The sequence below is a fragment of the Triturus cristatus genome, chromosome 8 (genome assembly GCF_964204655.1).
Source record: "Triturus cristatus chromosome 8, aTriCri1.1, whole genome shotgun sequence".
Lineage (NCBI taxonomy): Eukaryota > Metazoa > Chordata > Amphibia > Caudata > Salamandridae > Triturus > Triturus cristatus.
The window spans coordinates 877859360-877883973 of NC_140591.1; the positions used below are offsets into that span (position 1 = coordinate 877859360).

The 24614-nt window shown below is 46.3% G+C and overlaps 1 protein-coding gene across 1 annotated transcript in view; it reads right to left on the reverse strand.

The window, feature by feature from the left end:
* Positions 1-17385: 17385 nt before the first annotated feature.
* Positions 17386-24614, reverse strand: part of APOO (apolipoprotein O) — a 999638-nt gene continuing 992409 nt past the window's right edge. The window contains exon 9 of the mRNA XM_085622412.1: positions 17386-17607. The gene's annotated coding sequence lies outside the window, so the exon portion shown is untranslated. The remainder of the gene's footprint in view (positions 17608-24614) is intronic.

Here is a 24614-nt window from a genome sequence, read left to right on the forward strand (position 1 = left end):
AGAGGAAGCACCGGCGAGTCCCAGTATGGTCTGGTAAGGCCCACTGACCCCATCTGACCCCCAGTGAGCCACGTGGGAGCTGAACCGGCTGAACCAAGCAAAGCCGCGGGGGTCTAGAACTGTGTTCCTAAGACCCCATTGGCTCCAGGCCAGGCCGGGTCTCCCAGAGACCATACGCCACTGTGCTGTGGCGGCCCAGGAGGGCAGACATCGAGCCCGTTTGCGTGGGAGCCACAAGCGGGAGCCATAGGCAGTGAGAGCAAGAGTAGCGGTGTTCCTGAGTTTATCAGTTTTAATCAGTTTTCTCAGGAAACTGAGGTATGCCAGGAAAGTAGGTGGCAGCAGGTGCTTTGTAATATACTTGTTGCAATGGCTAAGCGACTAAGATGCAAGGAGAAAACTGTTGGTGTTACGGGTGGTGTGGCGGGGCCATTAGATGCTTTTCTGACCCGTGCAGAATCAGTTCTTAATCGTGAAATTCTGATGACAGAAAGGAGAATTTCCTTGGACCCTGTCTCTCTGCAAAGGAGGTCTTCTTTGGAACATATTAGCCGGGTGAGTTCCCCAAGGCAAGCTGTCCAAACGATTTTGGTCTCTCATGAAACCTACGGTCACTTTCCCGCTATGGACAGTGTTACTGCTGACTTGCAACTTGCCAATAATGGGCCCATAGTCTCTAGTTCTCCCTCATGCTTAGCGCAGACCCCCCCTGTAGATGAACAAGTGAATTCGAGGACTGGTCCTTTGGCTGCGCAAGTGGATGAACAATCGCTACCCTTGGACTCCTCCCCAGTGCTTTCCTTTTCTCCCCAAAAGTCTCAGGATTCAGCGCTGGTACAAGAAGTTGATGTGTCCCGTAGAGTTATGAGGGCTAGGAATTATATCTTAACAACCAAATATACTATATGAAAGAGGGTCCTAGGGATGTGTTTAGAGACCTGCACAGTATTAAATCCCCAAGTCAAATTACAATGCTCAAAAGAATACTGTGGGTCTAGGTTGCAGAATCAGAACGTACACTGGTAGAACAGAGAAAGAGAAAGTCCGAGGTAACCAGGGCAATTGTGTGGAAACCTCCAATGAGGTTTAAGTTCCCATCACCCACCGAAGGTGGTTAATCATCATTTGGGAACTAAGGACATTCCCAAGAGTACCAACCACTATGATGATTGTGATGGTACCCTGGTTGTCCCAGGCATCCGTGCCAAATTGTTACCAACGGTAGGGTGATGATTGCAGTGCGAGAAGTGTAGTGAAACAAAAATGTGATATTAAAAATGACTACCAAGACACTATGTATTTTATTCTGGCGCTATCTTGGTGCCAACTTAAAAACAATATAGACAGCATAAACAAATAACTGTCAGATCTTTGGTCTACATGTTTCGGCTAATGGACAAAGAAGTCCAAGCTCTCGTCAGGACCATGTAAACGCTACTGCAAAAACGTGATAGAAACAATAAATGAAAAGCAATGTATCAAAATAGATTGATTTAACGGTTGGTACCCAATACAACCTGATGGGGTCCTGTATGTCACATTGGAACAGTTACAAGCATTGTCTGGTAGTAGAACTCTGAATAGAATCAAAACAAAAAGGTATTTTGATAAAGACACTCAACTTGATCATGTTTCACAACAGTGTACATTACAGATCCAAATGCTATGTGTGGTTCATTATAATACACAAAAATATATTTGTATCAATCCTCATAGATGTATATTGTGACAAGTAGTTGACACACAAATTTTACGTGCACTTACCCAAGTAATTGTGGGTACGCACCTCGCCTCACCTGGCATCCGCTCAGGAATTGAGGCACCGCTCTAGAAGGGGGAATTCCAAGAAAACAGATTATGTGGTCCCTGTGGACCAGGCAAGCCTCAAGCCTAAGGGGGCAGTTGGAATTACCGTGATTGGTGCTCGTGAAGGCAGTGGTTTTAGCACCAATCACGGTAATTCCAACTGCCCCCTTAGGCTTGAGGCTTGCCTGGTCCACAGGGACCACATAATCTGTTTTCTTGGAATTCCCCCTTCTAGAGCGGTGCCTCAATTCCTGAGCGGATGCCAGGTGAGGCGAGGTGCGTACCCACAATTACTCGGTTAAGTGCACGTAAAATTTGTGTGTCAACTACTTGTCACAATATACATCTATGAGGATTGATACAAATATATTTTTGTGTATTATAATGAACCACACATAGCATTTGGATCTGTAATGTACACTGTTGTGAAACATGATCAAGTTGAGTGTCTTTATCAAAATACCTTTTTGTTTTGATTCTATTCAGAGTTCTACTACCAGACAATGCTTGTAACTGTTCCAATGTGACATACAGGACCCCATCAGGTTGTATTGGGTACCAACCGTTGAATCAATCTATTTTGATACATTGCTTTTCATTTATTGTTTCTATCACGTTTTTGCAGTAGCGTTTACATGGTCCTGACGAGAGCTTGGACTTCTTTGTCCATAAGCCGAAACATGTAGACCAAAGATCTGACAGTTATTTGTTTATGCTGTCTATATTGTTTTTAAGTTGGCACCAAGATAGCGCCAGAATAAAATACATAGTGTCTTGGTAGTCATTTTTAATATCACATTTTTGTTTCACTACACTTCTCGCACTGCAATCATCACCCTACCGTTGGTAACAATTTGGCACGGATGCCTGGGACAACCAGGGTACCATCACAATCATCATAGTGGTTGGTACTCTTGGGAATGTCCTTAGTTCCCAAATGATGATTAACCACCTTCGGTGGGTGATGGGAACTTAAACCTCATTGGAGGTTTCCACACAATTGCCTTGGTTACCTCGGACTTCCTCTTTCTCTGTTCTACCAGTGTACGTTCTGATTCTGCACCCTAGACCCTCAGTATTCTTTTGAGCATTGGCTAGGAATTATAAACATAAGATGTCCCCCGTTAAACAAAGGGGTGGCACAATTTTATGTGCCCCGGCAGTTAAACGGGTACGCAAGGTTCCACCTAAGGGATCAAAACAACCCTTAAAGAATAAATCTCTTCTTCCAGTGCCTGTCGCAGAAACCCATATAACTGACGGGGTCTTGTTAAATCAAGCATCGACTCTATCCACACATACATCTCAGCACCCCTTACATATGGGAAGTAACGACGAGCAATGGTTAAGACTCGAGACACTTATGTCTGTGCTGCTGGAGCCCTTGTCCAGTAGGTTGCAGAAAATTGAGGAGAAGCTTGTAACTATAGAACATATACTAAATGGGGTCAAAGAAAAGAGGTCTTCTAGTGTCATATTTTCCCACTTGGAGGCTATGGCTACTAGTCCACCGTCTACATCTGGTGTGGCTAGGAGGGACACCCCCCTGGCGAGGGTAGATGTGGGGGGGGGGTACGCCTGCAAGCGTCCTTAATAGTGCTCTCACTGATCAGACCACTTCGGGGGTTAGTACGTCAATTCCCACTCACCCTCTCACTGTGCCTCGGATTAGCACAGACCTAAACACAGCTTCTTCCCCTAGGCTTCCACCTGTGGTCCCCCTGACAGGTAATGGGGGACCATTGGTGGGTTTAGCCTGTCAAAATAGCTACACTGCTCAAGGGGTCAGCATTCAACGCCCTAGTAAGCAGGGGAAGGAAGTGGGGGGTAAAAATAATGAGCATGCTGCTACTGCTATAATTGATCTCCCCCCTGCATATAGCCTATATACCATTGTTTTGGCAGGGGTTCCGGGGGTACAGGGGGAACACACTTACCAGCTACTGAACAAGGTTCTCCACTGGTTATGTAGATATGCCGGTTTTAACCCCGGAGACCACGCTTCGATACTAATGTCCAGGAGGGTAGCGTGGATCGGGAAGAGTACTAAAAGACTTCCGGGGGACTGTGTTATTGTTACCCTAAGGCATCCAGGCATGGTTCAGAGAATTATTCAACAGTGCAATGATTACCTAACTTTTGATACTCAAATAAGACCTTTACCTCTTGCTTATTTCTATAGACCGACGGGCCGCCCTAACTCCACCTCGGGTCCTCCGAGAACGGGTGGCGGCTGGCTGAATGGTCAGGCCTTTTATGGCAATCGTTTTGCCCCGCTGGAGAGCTTGGAGTCATTAGAGGGTGTAGATTGTCTGAATCATTGGGTCCTACATCAGCCTTTAACTTCGGCTGATTCAACAAGCCAGTTAGGGGTCAATTGTTCAGCTAGTGAAGTAGGAAGAAATGCTGGTACTGGAGTTCGATCCCACGATGCCAGGTCGAACCTTCCTGTTTACAACATAGATATAGTTACACCAAGCCCCACTGAACATCGGGTACCTAGAGAAGGCGAGAACACATATGAACACAGGGGTATTCATTTTTATTTCCTGGAATATTGTGGGTTTAACCAGTAAACTTCATGATCCACACTGGCTGAGAATGATTAGGAAGTATGACATAATTTGTCTTCAAGCAACTTGGGAAATTGGGCATGACATATTTTTGGAAGGTTACAAATCTTATCATAGACCAGCAGCCAAATCATTGTCTGGGAGGGCTAAGAAAGGTTTGATTGTTTTTGTAAAATTGGGGATGTCAGGTACATGGAGGGATTTGCTGTGGGACTCAGCAGTGACGCAGGGCATCATAATGACCACTCGCGTCTTGTGTCTGATTATCCTAAATTTTTATAACGCACAATCTAATTGTGAAGGAGGCAACTCGCTCTCTGAGCTTAACACGAGGCTGAGCCCAATACTGGACACGAATCCAGGTCGAACCGAACTAATCTTGTTGGGAGACTTTAATTGTCATCTGTGCCCTAATTTGATGATCACCAGGGGAGACTGGTCGACATGCCCGGTGCGTAAGGGCCTACATATGGAACACTCGCAGGCAGGTCTAGAACTTACTACTGTTACAAGTTCTTTGGGCTTAGTAAACATAATGGAAACGCTCTCCGTCACTGGAGATAGTTTAATCCCCCCAACTTTTAAGGGGAGAGGTTGTAATTCTTTTATTGATTTTGTTTTTGCCACCCCTTTGTTGGCAAGCAGAATCCTAAACTTTCACATTATTTCTAGCCCATTCAATGATCACAACCCTCTTGTCTTTTTGCTCCCCACTATCATCCGCGCCACATCATTGACTAGTCACCTCAAGGCCTCCTCCCTCTCAACCACGGGTCAAGGGCGGCGAGTAAGATGGGCACAAGTAGATATGGAATTATTTACTTCCTCTCTTTTTAAAGATGGACAGGAGCACTTTATGAATTGCTTAGATCCCACTGTGGGGGGGCCAGAAATAATTACTTCTTTTGAGGCTCTTGCAAATTTGATTAGCTCTCTTCTTACTGTCCCTGCGAGGAAATCTAACCCACTGCATAATAGATGGTTTGATGCCTCATGCTCACTTGCTCTAAGGAACCTTAAAATGGTTATGAAAGAATTTCCGCGTGTAAAGGCAAAAGTGGCTGAATGTCGGAAACAGTATAATAGGGTGTTAAAGGAGCGCAAGAGTCAAATTCAGCGTGCGGCCTGGGAAGACCTAACAGAGGCTGCAGAATTACATGACACTAAACGCTTCTGGCAGGTGATAAATAGTCCCTGCTTCGCAGATCCAAATAAGCTAGACATCTCAACAGTAATTCTACCGGATGATTGGCAGGTGTACTTTAAAGGGCTTTATAACCACCCCACAGATCAAGTGGCCTTTTTGGCCCCAGTAGTCTCCACGGATTCCACACAGTCACTATTTTTCTCTATGGTGGAAGTTAGTGTAGGTATTGCCGCCCTAAGCCGTAACAAGGCCCCGGGTCCCGACGGTATTCCGCCAGATCTTTATCATAGCAACCTTGAAGTGTGGATCCCGCTTCTGACCAGAGTTTTAAACGCTGCTATTACAAGTAAAATGCCAACCTCATGGTCTTCTGCAATAATTGTCCCGATTTATAAGAAGGGGGATAGGGACAGTCCCCACTGTTATCGTCCTATTTCGTTAATAGATGCCACCATGAAGGTTTTGGGTGGGGTGATTTTAAACAGACTGGAGGACTGGGCATAACTCAAGGAGGTGATTACCGACACCCAGTATGGGTTTCGGAAGGGAAAGTCCACAGTTGATCAATGTCTCAACTTATATTTTATTAGTGCCAAATTCACCATAGCCAAAAAGGGATCATTATTCCTGGTCTTCATGGACCTCTCAGCTGCGTTCGATCGTGTGAATCGCAGCAAATTGTGGGCACTGCTTGGCGATATGGGGATCGACCCACTACTTATAGGCATACTGCATACTCTTCACTCCGACACATCAGCCGTAGTTAGGTACTCGCCCGCGGGGCATCTAACCAAAAGTTTTGAATGCTCAAGTGGGGTGCGCCAGGGTTGTATTCTTGCACCCTTTTTATTTGTGTTATATATAAATGGGTTGGACTCAACTCTCAGCAGTATTGCGACAGATGTCCCTAGGATAGGCTGACGTAAAGTTCCAGTCCTATTATACGCAGATGATGCTGTTCTCCTGGCCCGCACTCCCTCTGCACAGCAAATTTTAATAGATGGTTTTACAACTTTTATGACAAATCTGGACATGTCTACTAATCTCACTAAATCATATGTGATGACGGTAGGGGAGAAACCACGAAGACAACAGAAGTTTACAAATGGCACACATGTACTAGCAAACGTACCCATGTTCACTTATTTAGGCATACCCTTTGATGTAAAGCTGAATTTTAAAAACTAATAGACGAAAAATGTCTTAATATGTCCAGGATTACAGGGTCCATAAAGGGATATGCAACTCGGCTAGGGTACTGGACGCCCGGTCTAATGTTAAAATTGTATAATTCCATCTGTCGTTCAGCGGTTCTATATGGTAGCGAAATTTGGGGCTTCATAGAAACGTCTAAACTTCAAACTGTGGAAAATAAATATTTGAAAAGCTTGTTGAGAGTTCCGCCTAGCTCACCCACTTTTAGCATACACGAGGAGTTGGGGGTTAGCTATCTCTCTGACTTGGTGGCTGTTAGACCTCTTCTTTGCTGGCTTAAAATTTGGCTCAATGAAGACTCTGGCCTAACAAAATCTGTTTTATTGGACTGCTTGAACCTGGATCATAGCAGCAGAATCCCGTGGCTGCGATACGTCAAAACCACCTTCATGAAGTTGGGACGTGAGGAACTGTACAGTGCACCCGAGATAATTAGGCCCAGCGACAAGGGAAGTATAAAGATCTTGCACTCTAATTTTCTGGTTACCACTCGTGAAAAGGCGGAACTCTTAAAGCAGACTGTGAGAGAACACGCCATGATCAAAACAACTACTGGTATAGAACCCTATCTGTCTTTTGTACTTAATTCACATGAAAGATTTTTAATGACTCGTTTTAGATTTGGTTTTATCCATTTTTTATTAGCAGTGCCAGAGGGTTTTACTGATAAACTTAGTGATAAAGGGCCCTGCGGTTGCGATCGCAGATCTCCGCAGGACACCCTTCACTTTATATTTTTATGCTCTTTTTATGCTGGGCCAAGGAGACAGTATCTGAAAGATCTGCTCAAGAAACTTAAGTTTAAACATGTAAGGGTGGCATTACTGTTTTTAAAAATGTCTACTGATCATTTTACATTATTCTGTGTTTTAAACTTTTTAAAGGCAGCTATGAGATTACGTAAAACCAGAGTAGTTGCATATTAATCCATTGTAATGAACTAGAAGATCGCGTATTGTATTGACTGGTTGTGAGATTTTTCTTTTAAATGTATTGCTTTTATGATTTAATTTTAAATCGAAATAAAGCTTATTATTGATTGATTGATTGATAGTTTTGGTTTCTGTGCAATGAAGTCAGCGCGACGTGCGCGCTGATCTTCATTGCACAGAAACAACAAAGACAGCCTCAGGAGCTGGAGAAGCCCTTTCCCAGCTCCCGAGGCTGTTGGGCCGAAAAGAAAATTCCTCTGGTGCCTGCACCAGAGGGATTTCCCCTGCCATGTGTGAGGACGGCCGGGAGCTGTCCTGTGCACACGAGCACCGTGGCGCAGGACGGCTCCCGGCCGTCCTGTGCATGGAAGGGTTTAAGACCCTTTATTGTATACCAATTCAGCATGCGCCAATGAGCATTGTGGATATGGTCTGAACTTGCAAAGTATGAGCCAACTGTCTTGTAATAAAATTGAAGATACTCTTAACCAATTGTGAAGGATTATTAGACACAGGAGGCGAGTTTTATCCCATCACTGATGTCTATGCCAGCCCTTGCAATAGATATAAATATATTTTTTGTGACTCTCCCTCACAACTGGCTAGGAGAATCTGTAATTAGTCTTTGTATGGTATTTCCATATCTCATTGGCTAATATTAGTCTTAGCAAACACAAGGAGATTGTCGACGGAGCGCTGAAACTTTTCAGACACTCACCCCAAGTAATTATTAGATCTGCGTTGAATCCATCATCGTTCTTTATCTCACTTCGCCACCCCAGTTCAGACCCAGCCATATGCAAATTAGTCTTGACCCTGTTGCTCATAGGAACAGTCCAGCCCGAACTGCCAAGCCAGGTCTTCCCTGGACCGTAAACAAGCATCATGGGACCAGCAATTCGGACTGGACTGTTCCCAGGAGGAACAGGGTCAAGACTGGTTTGCATATGGCTGAGTCTGAACTGGGGAGGCGAAGTGAGCAAAAGAACGATGATGGATTCAACCCAGATCTAATAGTGACTGGGGTGAGTGTTTGAAAAGTTTCAGCGCTCTATCCATCATCTTATTGTATTTGCTTCATATTAATCTTAACCTACCTAGCCACTGTTTTATTGACATCACTGCACAATGAAACAAGCATTGGCATAGCCAATAGGTCTCACCTTTGGGACCTTATAAGTGTTTAGCCATGCAACAGTTGCATAACTAAGTACTTATAAGGTCCCAAAAGCGAGACCTATTGGCTATGCCAAGAGGCTGTGTGTCATGCCCCGCGGTCCGCGAATCCCGCTGCTATAGTATATAAGGAGCCTCGAGGCAAGGAAACGCGCTTAGCGTTCTTGCCTCGAGGTTCACTTCCGTGCTGACGCTCAGCTGCCTGACTTCCGTCACGCATTTCCTGTTTCCGGCGTTTCTCTTAGGAACGTAGTCGGCTTCGTTCAGATCGCCGCGTTGTTTGTTCTCTGTGGCGTGTCGGACCGACCCGCTTCCACAGCATCTCAGGAGAAGCGTACTTGCTCTTTTTCCCTTTCTGCCAACTCGGGATAGGTATCCCAGTAATCCTGCTCAGCACCAGTATTACTTCCTGGCGCTATCGCGGTGCTGTACAGATTAGCGCTTGTTGTCCCATCTCACCGAGCAGTTCCCAGAACTTTCCTAGTGGTCTGGAGAGTGTCCTGCTCCGCTCTTACGGCCATAGTTTATTTTACCCTTTATTCCCTCCTTATAACTCGCACTCCATTCGCTGTCAATGCTCCTTCTATCAGCCCGGAGTGGGTCAGGATAATAATCCACGGTTGGAGTTCCGGCGAGCACCTAGTCTAGTGGGGTATTGGCCAGTTCCTCTTCATCTGCAGAAGTATCCTGTCCCTCACTGGGTTATTGCGTGAATCACTGTGCTGAGTATCTTCACGACTGAAACACGGTAACGGCGCTCAGCGCTACCCTCTTCATCATAATACTGTATGTTATATCCACGGCAGAGAACTCAGGGGGTATTTTGTCTGTATTCCTGACATGTTGTGTTATTCCTTTCAGTAGAACACTTACCTTCCACAGTGGTCACCAGGCCAGATAGAATCCAGTGAGTTGGTAGTTCCTCAGCAACATTACAGGGGGTAAGCAGACAGCCGGTATAGAATAGACTCTGGGGTTGTTTCCTACCCCCTCATAACCGTGTGTTCTCCTTTACTTAGGGTCTTGTAGTGAATCCGTGACGCCTCCTCATTACCAGAATAGACTCCTGACACATGGGGTAGGTGTGGCCAAGGGTTACGTTTTTCATAAGGGTTGTTCGTATGTGACAGTGGTTACACAGTCTTTGTTTTACAGGGTGCACGCCAAGCGTAGATCTTTTTACCTGCTGAACCAGACGCCAGTCACACCTTTGAAGTGCGAACCCTCCTTCCCTTGTTTTGTTTCCCTGTTTTCCCCTGGCGAGTCTTCTGAGTCTCTAGAGTCTGATAGAGTCGGAAGACCGCTGGGGAAGACTGAGGTATTCTCTTCAGGTTTCTGACGCTCCTGCGGAACATTTGACAACCTTTACAGAACGCTAAGCCCTAGTGGTGTGTTCCGCCCGAGCGTCATGGACCTAGGAGCAGTCTCCCTAGCCGATGTAGCCGGCATGATAGGCAACTTGCAGTTGGAGACACAGGCCTTGGCAGCGAGAGTAGATGCTCTTCAACATCATCATGCGGGCTCGGCACAGGGTGGGAGTTCGGAAGTCACACCCCCGATCATCCAAGTCACCACTCCTCCTTCCATTCCTCTAGCACCACCAGAGAGATTTTCGGGGGATGCTGCTCGATGCGCTGCATTTCTTAGCCAGTGTCAATTACACTTCTCCTGTAAGAGTAATTGCTTCCCCTCTGATCAGTCCCGGGTCGCCTTTACGATTTCATATTTGAGTGGTCCCGCAGCCGATTGGGCCATTCCCTTGGTCGACAGGAATGACCCATTGCTACATAATCATTCAGCCTTTAAAAGGGAGTTTCGCAAATTGTTTGACCGTCACACATACACTCACTCTGCAGATACCGAGTTGTTAGCACTCAAACAGGGTAATCATGATTTGGTGCAATACATTACTTCCTTTCGTAGACTCGTGGTGGAATCCAACTGGCCAGAAGAAAAGTGTAGCACTCTCTTCTATAGGGGGCTACGCGATGACTTGAAGGATGCTCGGTCGCAAATAGTAGATCTGCCCTAGTCATGTGGGGAACTCATTGACTTAGTAGTTAAAATAGAACACCGACTACATGAGAGAAAGCAGGAAAAGGGACGTTCTGAACCCCGATATGTGTATTCTAGGGAAAAGAAGAACGAACCTCCCAAAGGTGGAGATGAGAGTGAGCCCATGCAAATAGGGGTTTTAAGGGGTCCCTTGACACCTGAAGAAAGACAAAGAAGGCGCACTAATAGACTCTGCTTGTATTGTGGGAAAGCCGGTCATTTCTTGAGGTCTTGCCCGAGTAAACCAACACAGTCGGACAAGGCGGGAAACTAGGGAGCCCGGGGCCCTGTGAGGCAAGGATCCCGGGTGGTTCAGATGGTTTTGTCTCTTCTGTTCACCCTACTTCTAATCCCGTTACACATCTCTACGTATCTGCCCAGTTATCCTTCGCACACATTGGGTTACAGGTGGCCATAATGATTGATTCCGGTGCTTCGGGGAATTACATGGACTCAGAGTGGGCTAGGGAAAACCTGATACCCTGTAGAAAGAAGGAAGAAGTAAACAGGGTCCCCACTATTGACGGGCGCCCCCTTGTCTCAGGTCCAGTAACCCATCAAACAATACTGCTACACATGATCATAGATCCTGACCATCATGAGGATATAGTGTTTGATTTAATACGGTCCCCACAGATTCCGGTGCTATTAGGCATACCTTGGTTAAAGACCCACAACCCTGTGATAGACTGGGAGAAATCCACCCTTGTGTTTCGTCCTTTTACGGAACGAGACGTCGTGGTTGCAAGTACTCATGTCACTGTTGAGGCGAATGAAACAGAGTCCATTCCCGAGGTACCCTCTTACTACCAGGATTTAGCGACAGTCTTTGACCCCAAAGAGGCGGAAGTCCTTCCCCCACATCGGGCATACGACTGTCGTATCGATCTTGAGGTAGGAGCCAGAATACCATGCAGCAGGGTGTATGCACTTACTGAAAAAGAGAACACGTATCTGAGAGAATATCTAGACACCATGTTGGAAAAGGGTTTTATTCGCCCCTCACGCTCTCCTGCCTCTTCTTCATTATTTTTTATACCCAAACGGGAGGGGGGTCTTCGCTGCTGTATAGATTATAGGAAATTGAATCTTGTCACCATCAAAAACCGGTACCCCCTGCCCTTGATCGCCTCCCTCCTTGACAGAGTACGTGGTGCCCGGTTCTTCACAAAACTGGATCTGCGTGGCGCCTATCACCTGGTGCGTGTCAGGGAGGGAGACGAGTGGAAGACAGCTTTTTGTACCAAGTACGGTTTATTTGAATATCTTGTGATGCCCTTTGGGCTTTGTAATGCTCCTGCAGCATTTCAGTTTTTCATAAATGAGGTACTCCGAGACATGCTGGACGAATATGTGATTGCCTACATTGATGATCTTTTGATCTTTTCCTCCTCTATGTCGGACCACGTTCTCCACGTGCGAAAGGTGTTAGAACGCCTCCGTGATAATCAGTTGTACTGTAAGCTGGAGAAATGCACCTTCCACACACAAGAGGTGCCGTTTTGGGGTTTTTTGTCTCACCCTGGGGTCTAGCTATGGACCCCGGTAAGGTTACAGCAGTTCTTTCTTGGCCTGCACCCTGTTCCGTCAAAGAACTGCAAAGCTTCCTGGGCTTCGCCAATTTCTATCGACGTTTTATACGTGACTTTTCTGAATTGGCAAGTCCCCTCACCACACTATTGAGAAAGGGTGTTTTGTTTGCCTGGTCTAGGGAGGCTGAGGATGCTTTTCAGCGGCTGCATTTGGCCTTCACGAGAGCCCCCATCCTACGTCATCCAGATCCAGCCTTACCCTTTGTGGTGGAAGTGGATGCCTCACAGGTGGCAGTGGGAGGTGTACTTAGTCAAAAGGACCCTGTCCTAGGGCACTGTCACCCGGTGGCCTATTTCTCGCACAAGTACACCCCTGCAGAATACAATTACGCGGTGGGAGATAAGGAGCTCCTTGCTATTAAGAAGGCCTTCGAAGAATGGAGGCAGTATCTCTTAGGCGCACGTTTTCCGGCTACTGTGTACACAGACCACCGTAATCTGCAGTATCTGAAATCCGCCAAGGCATTGTCAATGAGACAACTACATTGGTCTCAATTTTTCGGCGAATATGACTTCACCATTCAATATAGGCCTGGAAGGAGGAATGGCAAGGCTGACGCCTTATCCCGCTTAGGGTTCACGCCACCAGAGGAGCCTGTGGAAAGTCCAAACATCATACCCAGAGCAGCGATCATAGGTGGGGTACTCACAGAAGAGGAGTTCCGTCGAAAAATTCGGCTGGCCCAATCCTCAGACAAGATGCAGGAGGTGGTAGGCACCCAAGAGACGGTGGTGAACGATGGGTATGTCTGCATACAAGGCGGGGTGGTATTACCTACACACGAGTTACAAGAACAAGTCATGAAATGGTACCACACACATCCCTTAGCGGGTCATCCAGGCATAAAGAAAACCACCAAGACAATACGTGAACGTTTTTGGTGGCCTAATATGTTGAAGGACATAGAAACTTATGTCAGAGTTTGTTCTATATGTGCCCACACCAAGGTGTCCCACCAAAATCCAATAGGTCTACTCCTGCCATTGGCTTCCCCGCCAGGTCCCTGGCATACGGTATCACTTGATTTCATAGTGGAGTTACCTGTTACCAAGAGAAAGAACAATACTGTCTTAGTGGTAGTCGATTTATTCACGAAGACCGCTCACTTTGTCCCTTTAAAAGGTTTGCCCACCGCTATGGAATTGGCTTCAGAATTTTTGCATCAGGTGGTACCTCTTCATGGACTCCCTTCGGTCTTGGTTTCTGATAGGGGGGCCCAGTTTGTGTCCAGGTTTTGGAGGGGTTTGTGCTCCCTGCTTCAAATAGATGTCAGATTATCTTCTAGTCATCATCCTCAGTCAGACGGGCAAACTGAGAGAGTTAATCAGTGTTTCGAGCAGTATATCAGAAACCAGGTTTTGCAGTCCCCGTCGGATTGGGATGAGTGGGTATGGGTGGCAGAGATCGCTTACAACAATAGCCCACATTCTTCCATCAACCACTCACCTTTTTTTTGTTCTGCAGGGTTTCATCCTAAGTTATTACCATCTGGGTGTTCCCCAGACAGCCCTATTCCAGCAGCTGACCATCTGGTAGACAAACTTATAAACCTGCACAAAGGAACCTTGGCGACTCTTGACATGGCAAAAGTGCGTTACAAGGAGGGGGCAGACTTGCATAGGAGAATAGAACCCATCTATACACCGGGGGATAAGGTGTGGCTTTCCACCAAACATTTGAAGCTCAGTGGTTCACGCAAGTTCAACCCCAAATTCATAGGCCTTTACCGAGTATCAAAAGTGATAAACCCTGTAGCCCTGAAGTTGGAATTGCCTGCTTCCTTCAGGATTCACCCTGTTTTTCACGTCTCATTGATTAAACCGGTTGAGCCGTGTACTGCAGTTCCACGACGGCCCGAGCCTGTTATCATTCAGGGCAGCGAGGAATATGAAGTAGAAACCATAGTGGATTCCCGCATAGTGGGGAATGCTCTCCAATACCTATTGCACTGGAAGGGATATGGGGTGGAAGAACGTACATGGGAGCCGGCTAGCGCAGTGCAAGCTCCCCGCTTGATTTGTCTGTTCCACCAGCGGTATCCTGACAAACCCAAACAGTTGGGGGAACAGTGTGGGGGAAGTGTGCTGTCATGCCCCGCGGTCCGCGAATCCCGCTGCTATAGTATATAAGGAGCCTCGAGGCAAGGAAACGCGCTTAGCGTTCTTGCCTCGAGGTTCACTTCCGACCTGACGCTCAGCTGCCTGACTTCCGTCACGCATTTCCTGTTTCCGGCGTTTCTCTTAGGAACGTAGTCGGCTTCGTGCAGATCGCCACGTTGTTTGTTCTCTGTGGCGTGTCGGACCGACCCGCTTCCACAGCATCTCAGGAGAAGCGTACTTGCTCTTTTTCCCTTTCTGCCAACTCGGGATAGGTATCCCAGTAATCCTGCTCAGCACCAGTATTACTTCCTGGCGCTATCGCGGTGCTGTACAGATTAGCGCTTGTTGTCCCTTCTCACCGAGCAGTTCCCAGAACTTTCCTAGTGGTCTGGAGAGTGTCCTGCTCCGCTCTTACGGCCATAGTTTATTTTACCCTTTATTCCCTCCTTAAAACTCGCACTCCATTCGCTGTCAATGCTCCTTCTTTCAGCCCGGAGTGGGTCAGGATAATAATCCACGGTTGGAGTTCCGGCGAGCACCTAGTCTAGTGGGGTATTGGCCAGTTCCTCTTCATCTGCAGAAGTATCCTGTCCCTCACTGGGTTATTGCGTGAATCACTGTGCTGAGTATCTTCACGACTGAAACACGGTAACGGCGCTCAGCGCTACCCTCTTCATCATAATACTGTATGTTATATCCACGGCAGAGAACTCAGGGGGTATTTTGTCTGTATTCCTGACATGTTGTGTTATTCCTTTCAGTAGAACACTTACCTTCCACAGTGGTCACCAGGCCAGATAGAATCCAGTGAGTTGGTAGTTCCTCAGCAACATTACAGGGGGTAAGCAGACAGCCGGTATAGAATAGACTCTGGGGTTGTTTCCTACCCCCTCATAACTGTGTGTTCTCCTTTACTTAGGGTCTTGTAGTGAATCCGTGACGCCTCCTCATTACCAGAATAGACTCCTGACACATGGGGTAGGTGTGGCCAAGGGTTACGTTTTTCATAAGGGTTGTTCGTATGTGACAGTGGTTACACAGTCTTTGTTTTACAGGGTGCACGCCAAGCATAGATCTTCTTACCTGCTGAACCAGACGCCAGTCACACCTTTGAACTGCGAACCCTCCTTGTTTTGTTTCCCTGTTTTCCCCTGGCGAGTCTTCTGAGTCTCTAGAGTCTGATAGAGTCGGAAGACCGCTGGGGAAGACTGAGGTATTCTCTTCAGGTTTCTGACGCTCCTGCGGAACATTTGACAACCGTTACACTGTGCGGCCGCGAAAGTGATCGCGATCAAATATCAAAGCGGCCGTGAAAGTGAAAGTAAGCTCGGTCAAGCGCGGCGCGCGTGCCCGCGCACATGCACTGTAGCTCTAAGCTGGCCTGGTAGCACTTTTTGGAGCCCTCACAAAATGTCTCGCCAGACCAGCGCATGCGCTGAGTCAGGGGAGACCTAAAAAACAACAAAGAAATAAAGGGATAGCATACAAGTGCATTTCAATTTCTGCTCTTCATTTTCTGGTGATGTGAAAATATGTGAGGGTTGTGGGGGTTAGTGTGGGGACTCGTTGTCAAGGCAACACTCACCTTAAACTTGGAATCTGCAGGAGCGAAAAACGGTCCCCAATATGTCAAAAAAAATCCCTAATACCTAAAATAAGTAATAGTTGCCTGAGGGCAACAGGGGGATAGGGAATGGGAGGGGATAGGAAGAGAGGTCATCCTAGTCTGAGGTACCCAAACTCCCGGTGTCTGTGAAAGGAGCAAGACCAATAGGTTTTTACATAACCCTTTCAACACTGGTCAGAGTGGTTATGATAATCCAATGGATTACAGTCCTGACACAAATTCAGTTTTTTGGAGTTTATATGGAAATTGTCCACTTGCTGTGTCAATACATGAATGTCTCTGTAGAGTTTAGTAATCTAGACTATATATAAACATAGTTTGTGGGAGCCACAAGCTCAGTGCACAGACCTGGATGATGATATTGTCCAGTCCCAAAAATGAACGCCGATGACCGGAGGCCCCACCCAACAAGGAGCAAAATGCAAAGCCAGCCATGAGCAAAAAGCAGGCAAGGGAGTCCAGGAAATGCTGGCTGGTGAGAGAGAGCGCTCGAGGTGCAATGCAGAGCCAGCCAGGAGCACAAGCAGGTAAGTGAATCCAAGAAATGCTGGCTGGTAATAGTCTGCACTGGAGGTGAAATGTTTAGCCAGCCAGGAGCACAAGTAGGTTAGTGTATCGAGGAAATGCTGGCTGGTGAGAGTCTGAGCTGGAGGCGCAATGTGGAAGCAGCCAGGAGCATAAGCAGGTAAGTTTAGCAATACTTGGAATGGATGTGGTGAGTGGGGCCAAAAGGAAAGGGTAGAAGCTCTAAGCAGTCCTATCAAACATGCGAAGTGTAGACCAAGCAATCCAAGGGCTGTGAAACAGCCTGTGGGTTGCTGGCCCAGGCCTCCAGCCTCAAAATGAGCGCTGGGTGATCCCGCTCCAACCAATCCTGAAGCTGCTTTCACAGCATGAAAGCAGCTCCAGGATTGGTTGGAATTCCGTTCCACAAGCAGGAAGTCTGTCCTTCTTTTTACTGCTCGTGGGAGGGAGAAGGGATACATCGGTCGTGCTCCAGCTCCGAGTTTATGGTGAGTAGCGCCTTCACGTCCCCCCATTTTTTTATTGAAGGCAAAAGCAACTGTATGCACTGGGTAACAAGTAAACAAGTTTCAGATTCTATACATGTGACAGCCATTTCTTAACTAATGTGGGTTTAAAAAAAACTGAAACAGATACGAAAAGTATAATATTTTAATGTATCACTCTGTACATAAATAGAAACAACCCAATTAAGTTCACTGCCTTCTGAATATCAGCCATAGGAAAATCTAAATCCGGTTTCTTATCAAACAGAAAATATCTGCTGAAACGATGATAAAATAACTGCATAACGTTTCGGAGTTTATTTCCTTTCCTATGGGTGCTGCAAGTGTTGAAGCAACAGAGAACGGCCGTTAACCTGCAAACAAGAAAAGTGGAAAGTTAGTCAACGGTGTAGTAACACATTATTCAGTTGAATAAAAGAGCTAAAGCGGGAGGCGAACGGATTCCACTTACACTTCTTCAGTTGTGTGGATTTTATATTACAAAACCACATTTAGGAAAATAAAACCCAAAAGCAGACAAAATGTTACAACTTGAATAAGAGTTCAAATAAGATGCTACTGCGTAGCTGCCATGGTTTCAGATTGCTTATGTGTGACATTTTTATAATTTCAGTGTAATTATGTGCGACATTCAGCGACAATAAATTACACTTTCTCGCAAGCAAAATCAAGCAATGACTGGAAACACATAAATATCTGAAATTACTCCCATTTGAGCAACGAGAAACGTTAAGAATATTTTTAAACTGCTGCAAAGCACCAGAAATTTAACTTCACTATCCTAGTGCCCAGTTTACTTAGGCTCGTGCTCAGTTTACTTAGGCTCGTGCTCATGATTCGCAAAAAGTAAGTTACATAATTGGAGAAGGTACTAGTGACTCTTACGAGTCTGTAGCGAGCAGCACGTGACTGGACAGACAATAAACCAATCAAGCACTGCAGTGAGTGTGTTTAGTTCTTATATCACCCTGACCAGCATAGCTGCCAAGTTTTCAGACTGCTTATATTTGACATTTTGCTGGTTTGAGTGTACGTTTAAGTGACATTCTACTGCCAAACGAGTGACACTTTCTCGCAAGTAAATCACGGGAGTAACTAGTATTTTTGTGCTTCTCAAGATAAAAACCTAGCTTCTGTAGTTAACCAGTGAAAAACAGTCAAGGCCAGACAAATGGAAAACCTTCCAATACAAACAACCCCTCAACGTGTCCCAGATGACAAATACATGAAGAAGATGTAAGGAAGGCAAACATGTGCCCAACCCAATGTTTGCTGTACCTGAAACCCCTTCTCATTAAATGCCCCTAGGTTACATAATGTATTCACCAGAAAAACCCAGAAGTTCCTCCCACATTGAAATAACTAAAGGGTTCTGCTGTAAACAAAATTGCCCATCCGACCTACCAGCTGAGTCGCACCAGCACGGATCTCATCTGCTACTATTAATCAATAAAGATTAGAAACCATCTGAAGTTCGGTGAATCGCATCAATCGATCCAAATGACACATCCAAAGTACTATAATGAACCCCCTATCAACTATCCACCCAAAGAGCGCCCAGAAACCTTGTTGTGAGCGTAAGCGCTATATAATCGACGAAGGGGCACCTACGTGCTCAACAATTCAAAAGTGCCTCAGGCCTGTCATATGGAATGTGGTACATAAAAGCTAACACAGTACTTTAAAAAATCCATATGGACATCTGCTCCACGTGTTACCTCTTTAAAAAGCTAACCATCCTGTGACCTTGCACACATCTTTAAAATCATGCCTTTAACTGGCAGTGCCATATCTCATCAATGTACGCTACCCCCTTCTCCTGTTTTAATTTCCCCAACTTGACTGCCCTTCGTCTGACCCCGTCGCAGCGCTGGTGTACCCCACTGTACGTCCCCTCCAGCTTCTTTCATAGCACACCCTGTTCACATCACACTGTTTTCTAGCTCTATCCGCCCTCTTTATCCCACTCTCATCAAGGCAGCCTTTCATGTGAGGATCAGGACCACGGAATTAGGCAGAGTGTGGCAATGCTCCAAGAGGCTGCATGAGACCCCCACATACGGGTCTCTGGGGTGTGCGCTGAGGGGCCAAGGTGGGGCAGGGATATCACTGCACTCAGCGAGTTTCAAGGACATAGATAACAGACTGCTGCTTTTCAGGGTAATCGACAGAATAAAGTGAAAGCGTCACGGGGTATCCCCAGCAGTGGTGCTGGGTGGGCATAGAAGGGAGGGAGGGTGGGAGGGGGAAAGGGGGCGTTGACAGAGACACAGGTTTAACCAGAGCCTCTTCTAGGCTTCCAGTGGGAAAGGCTGGCACATGCGGGCAAGGGGTGTAGGAAGCCAAGTAGAAGAAGATTAGTACAGTGAGTGACACTTGACTTACTCTATGTCAGCCACGAGTAGCATTGACGGTGCGGGCCAGCAGCGACGCCTCGCCACGGCACCGTCTGCGATCCAGGTCGGACACTTCAACAGACTCACGTGGCATTGGCTGCACTGGACTGCAAGGCAGCTGCTGAGGCAGTCATGCACCACCACTCTCTGGCCGGGGTCCAGTCCAAACCATTACGCCGGCCAGACTGCACAGTACAAGCTGCCAAACAACTTTAAACTATGCCGTGCCCACCTGAACACATCGCGGGGGCCAGGCCTGCCATGTTGATTGGAAATTTAATCATGAAACTGAAGCCTCGTGACCTGATGCTAATGATTGCTGTACTGTATGGTGAAACATTGTAGCCAGTCATGAACTGAGCTATGCCCAAGCCTGACGCAAACTGCTAGATAAGAGCTTTGGCAGTCAGTGGAGGTGCTAAATAGCAGCGCTCCGGCAGACAGCTGGGGCACTATAAATGCATGACAATGCATTTCAATATGGTGATGCAACCAACCACACGGAAATGCGTTAGTCTAACGCCTGATGCATGGTACTTGGCAGGGCTGCCACTGACCCCACTACACATTGGTAGAAAGTAAACATAAGTGGGGCCCAATCACTCCAATTTTGGCAAATACAATTTGCAAGCAAGGCTAACAATAATCCTTGCCTTTGCAAGACCTTCCTCAAATGTTAAAATTATACGTAATGTATGCAGGCCTGGTTTGAAGATTCTTGCGCTGAGAGGGCCATGAACCAGGATAGGTGGGCCATAAAGATGAATGGGCAGTGGCTAAAAAGCAAACAAATATTGCAGAGATCTGATATTTTAGATGCTTACACCTGTCAAATTTTGATGTAGTTCAGTAAGCCCTGTAACTACTTCACACACCCCTACCTAATACAATAATGCACCCTTAACCAATATTTATCCTCCTTTTTAACACACATATTCACTAAAAACCACATTTAAAAATGGATTTATGGTTCTGACAAACATGGTTAAGCTCACCAGTTTTGGTAACCAACGCTCACAACCCTGGCCATAACTCACAGTGACCATCGTGCTCAGAACACCTGTTCCCAACAGAGCAGAAACAAAGGAAAGGGCAGCAACATGATGAGTGGTGCAAGTTATGTCACGCATTGTGTGCTTTGGTAACCTTAAGCAGCAAATTTGACTGGTTGTCAGCTTTTGAGTCAGCACCATAACTCTGTTTATAAACTCTGTTGTTTCAGTTACCCATTGACCATCACCAATGCTGATGGTTTGAATAACAATGTATTAAAGAAATGCAAACAAAACCTAAATATTCCAATTCCCTGACTCCTCTGTTAGATAGACGTTGAAGAAAACAGCTTGCTCAAGCTAAGTGTCAAAAATCAACATGCAATTTAAAAAAAAGTCAACAGTTGATTTATGATATGGTCCCCTATTGCCATTTCTGGGTTCCAGTATAATTTACAAACCACTCGGCCTTTGGCTTCAAGATTTATGATGTCACCAGAACATTTCGATGGGAGTTTTGGACCATATTACACAGTTAGTTACCTGTTATAAATGCCAAATAAATAGCAAAATTATCTATGCATATGTACCTGGTTGGCCTGTTGTGTTTTAGAATATAAATAGCAAAATCATTTTTTAGCTAAACATTTGAAATGTTTTAATTAAGTTAAATACATTTTGGCTACTACCCTGGGATGTACATTTGGTTACACAAACAAAGTTAGTTGAACCTTGATCAGGTATTTCATAGTTTATAGGATGAAAAACATTATTAAAAAATATATTTTGAGTTTTTCCTTTTTTATGTTCATTCAAACAATTGCTATCTTTTTGTGACAACATTACAATGAAAAACGTGGAGTCTGCTAAATGTACCTATTACAGCAATAACCGAATAGAAATATAATGCTGGCAAAATGCCACACTAAACCACACATACGTTTGTAAGCAGTTTCATCTACAGTGTAATTTTTAGGTAGCAGCACTACAATACATAATTACCCACTCCACTTGACTTGTCCTCCTCACTCAGCTACGAATTATCAATTATAGGGTAGTTTTTAAGTTCTTGTAACAACTAATCATTTAGCTAGCAACACCAGTGTGCATAACCACCCACTACACTTGACTTGTTCTCCTCACTTAGCCAAGTCCATTATGTTCCCCCTAGATCTCACACATCCACATTTTGTTATTAATTCTCCCAAATTTCAACAGCTGAATCCTGGTGTAGTGCACTCGGTGGAACATTTTCATTTAAACCAAGCAGAAACTAGATCTTGCTTTAACTCTAAAGCTGATGCAATTGCTTCCTTCCATAACCCTTCTCTATTGGGCCTGTGTCTTTCACCGATCTGTTTTGAAGCCATGCATGTTTCTTTTATTTTTTTGGCCATTCTAGCCTCCTGTAGCCTTCCCCCACTAGTGTTGACACTTCCAGCATTCCCTTAATGAAAGACGTAACAGCATGCTTGAGCAGCTACTATTAAGTTTTGTTTCTGGGTGTTTTGTAACATGAATTTAGTTTGCAAATGTGTAAATGGTACTTAACGTGTACCAAGTGATTAAGGAAACTTTATTGATTCAGGCAAATAATACTGTGGTGCCCTGTACTTAACAAACATCAAAATATACATGCTCAGACTAGGCAACACAATACTGTGCACTCCATAGCTCTTCTTGCCCATTCATTTAATTTCAAAAATTCAACAGGGCGATACCCAGGGGTACTGACTTGCCGGTCTCCTCTCCTTTAGAGGATAGGCTACTGGATGACTATCTCCCAGAAAAAGCTATCTCTCTGAGCTATCGTAAAATCCTTAATAATTCACCTGAGACTCACGATAAAATACACACAAAATGGGCTGATGACGTAGGAGACCTGACCGATGAGGACTGGAGGGAGGCCATGGCGTCACCCCGGGAGGTGGCTATCAGTTCCCGTTTCAGACTCATACAAATTAAAATACTCCACAGAGCCTATTATACTAGCTCAGTGCTCGTTAAGATGGGTATTCTCAGCTCCCCGGTCTGTCCCCGTGGATGTGGGCATACTGGTACCTTTTTACATCAATGGTGGGAATGCCCTAGCCTTCAGAAATACTGGGGAAGGGTTGTCCCATCCATGTCCCAGATATGCCACAAATCTATTGAAGCTTCCCCACGGCTGTCTCCTGAACATCTGGGATGCTACTGATTTAACAAGAACTGAACAACTGTGGATCTCCCTGGGCTGCATGGTGGCAAAGCGCAATATTGCAGCTCAAGGGAGGGGTTGAGATGCGATACACTGATTGGGAATCCGATATGGATTGGTGTATGCAAGCAGAGAGAGTGGTGTATGAAAGCAGGGGATGCCCAGGCAAATGGACGAAGATATGGGGTCCCTGGAACGAGAGCAGAGGCTTCCTATGTACACCCTTTAATGATACTCCCCCATTTGCGGTGGACAATGAGACGCTGCAATGTTTTACTGGCCACGTGGGAATAAGATATAACTGATTTGCTATTGACCCAATGTGCTGATTTGCTGGATCATAAGTTATATTTTGAATGTTTAACATCTCGCAGACTGCTCTATACTGCACCTGTTTAGGTTTGTATTGTATTATGTTGATCCCCCCCCCCCCCAAACAAAATTAAAAAACAAAACTTCAGCAGGAGTTGAGGGTACAACGGGTGTACCCTATGAACCTTAAAACACATCTTGAGGACACTGAAATATGCCAGGTAAGGTGTTTTTGGAAAAAAAACATAATAGTGCATCACACATACATAGAGAGACAATTAACCCCTTCGATGCTCATGACGGAACGGTTCCGTCATGAGCATCGGTTGGGCTGTGCTCATGACGGAACCGTTCCGTCATGAGGACAGCCCCCGGGGGAAGCGCTGGCGCTCCCCCCCTTGTGCAGCGATCTTGCCCCCCTTTACGGGGGTGGCAGCGGAAGAGCTTCCGCTGCCACCCCCGAGCCCCCCCGAGCCCCCCCACGCTTTCTGATGACGTCAGCGCGCACAGCGCGCGCCGGCGTCATCAGGAAGCGTTGGACGCGCTGGAATCCATTTCTTCCAGCGCGTCCAAGGGGGAAGAGGTAGGTTTTCTTGTCCGGTGGGGGCCGCGGCGGTGAAATTTGTAGTATTGAGGCATCGGGGGAGAGGAAAGAGTATTTCCTCTCCCCCGATGTCTCAATACAGGGCATTCCTGCTCCACGATCGCGCACAGCGTCGCGATCGTGGAGTAGGGATGCCCCACTAGACACCAGGGATTTGTTTTTTCGAATTTGGGAAGCGACCCCTTAGGCAAGGGTCGCTTCCTTGGGGGAAAAATTTGTCGAAGTCTTTTCTGCCCCCCCTGGGGGCAGATCGGTCCGCTTTCTGCGCGTTTCTGCCCCCAGGGGGGGCAGAAAAGCCCACTAGACACCAGGGATGTCGTTTATGCTATGTAGGAAGCGACCCCTTAGGCAAGGGTCGCTTCCTTGGGGGGCCCAATAATTTGAAGACTTTTCTGCCCCCCCTGGGGGCAGATCGGTCTTCTTTCTGCCCGTTTCTGCCCCCAGGGGGGGCAGAAAAGCCCACTAGACACCAGGGATGTCTTTTATGTTATGTAGGAAGTGACCCCTTGGGCAAGGGTCACTTCCTAGGGTGGTAAAATAATTAGAAGACTTTTCTGCCCCCCCTGGGGGCAGATCGGTCGTCTTTCTGCCCGTTTCTGCCCCCAGGGGGGGCAGAAAAGCCCACTAGACACCAGGGATGTCTTTTTCTTTATGTAGGAAGCGACCCCTTGGGCAAGGGTCGCTTCCTTTGCGGCCTAATTATTTAGAATACTTTTCTGCCCCCCCTGGGGGCAGATTGGTCGTCTTTCTGTCCGTTTCTGCTCCTAGGGGGGGGCAGAAAAGCCCACTAGACACCAGGGATATAAATATTATTGTAGGAAGCGACCCCTTGGGCAAGGGTCGCTTCCTTGGGCCCCTA